Raw genomic sequence first — 1,858 nt, forward strand, 5'->3', positions numbered from 1 at the left:
ACACAAAAGAACTAAAGAATATAATCAATTATCTTGACCTGATTGACATTTAAAAAATAGTTCACTCAACAGCAGCATTTCTTTTCAATGCACAGGAAACACTCCCCAAGATAAAACATATCTTGAGTCATGAGACAAACCTTAAATGTTAAAATAATTGGAGTCCTACAAAGTAAGTTTTTGGACCATAATGAAATTAATTTGGAAATACATAACAGAATAACTGGTAAGTCTCCAAGCATTTGGAAATTAAATACCACACTTGTATGGATCAAAGCAACAGTCTCAAGGGATATTAGGAAACACTTTGAACTGAACAAAAATGGCAATATAATTTAATACTTGTTATACACAGGTAAAGCAGTGTTTAGAGTAAAATTTATAACATGAAGTGGTAATTCTAGAGAAGGAAAAAGGTACCAGTTCAAAACGTAATATTCCACTTTAAAAAATCTAGAGAAAGAAGGAAATAAAGAGTACAGTAGAAATTATTAAAAATAGAAAAAAACACAGTGGGCAAAAATCAATAGAACTGAAACTAGTTCCTTAAAATGATCAATAAAATTGATAAAATGTGAGCCCAACTTAAAAGGAAATAAAAGACATAAATAACCAACATCTGGAATGAAAGAAGGGATATTACTGAAGAAATCATGGACTTGAACTATAAAGGAAGAAGTTTGGGAAGATAGCACAACAGGAGGATCCTGAGCTCACTTCATCACGTGGCCACACCAAGATAACAGCCACGTGAGGGCAACAAACCCTGAAAATGAACCGAAAGACCAGCAGAACAAATTTGCACAGTTAATGGTAGAGAGGAGGTCGCATCAAAAAGGCTAGGAGACCAAAGAGAACCACAGCCCCTGCCAGACTAACCACAAATGGGAGGGATACCACAAGCGTGGAGGAGAAGATCAGACCCCACAACGGGTACCCGAGATGCAGGAAGCCCACACTGGGAAGATGGGTCCCCATAACATTTTCACTTTGAAACCTGACCTGGGAAGAGGGGAAGATATCCACACACATAATGTACCCAGCAGCTGAACCTTACAGCTGGAGCACAGAGAGTGGGTTCTGCCGATCAGTGTACCTACAGCCATGCCAGAGGGACTAGGGGCTGGCCTCTGGTCTGACTGCTGGCCCGCCTACCAACGAAAGCCTCATAGGGGACAAGGTAGGGAAAACACCCTGCAGGTTGGGGTGACTGCAGCCCCAGCAGATGGACTTAGGGTCGGCCTCAGTTTGACTGCCAGTCCTGCCTACCAATGAAAGCTTCTCAGGGGGCAGAAGAAGGAAAGTACCCTACAGTTCAGTATGACTGCAGCTTTGGAAGACAGGCTGAGAACAGGATCTTGTCTGACTGCTGACTCCACCCAGCTATAAGCCCATGAAAGCCCCAGACAGGACTCAGGGGCACAGGGACCAAACATTGCCCAGTACACACACAAAAAGCACATGGGCCATTAATGCTAACTGAAGGCAAACAGAGCTCAGCCACAGTGGCAGTGTGCACCCAAACCACATAGGAGATGCTCTTCAAGGGCCTGGTTTTGGTGAACAGGAGGCTTTATGTGATGGGTCATCACAAGACCGCTTTTTTTTTTTTAAACATACAGGTATATTTTATTAATTCTCTTCATACAATATAGTCTGGTCGATACATTCATTTCCTGACATAATACATTCTCAACATAGTAAGCAAGTAGCATTCTTAGAAATATCTTTACTGCATGTATATTTAAACACATATCTACCTATTCTTCTCTACTGGAAGCATTCTTAAACACTTTCCACATACATTGCAGATTGTGCAAAACTCCCATTAACTGATGTAATACTGTTCGCAACATAG

Source organism: Neovison vison, chromosome 7 (assembly GCF_020171115.1).
Source record: "Neovison vison isolate M4711 chromosome 7, ASM_NN_V1, whole genome shotgun sequence".
NCBI lineage: Eukaryota > Metazoa > Chordata > Mammalia > Carnivora > Mustelidae > Neogale > Neogale vison.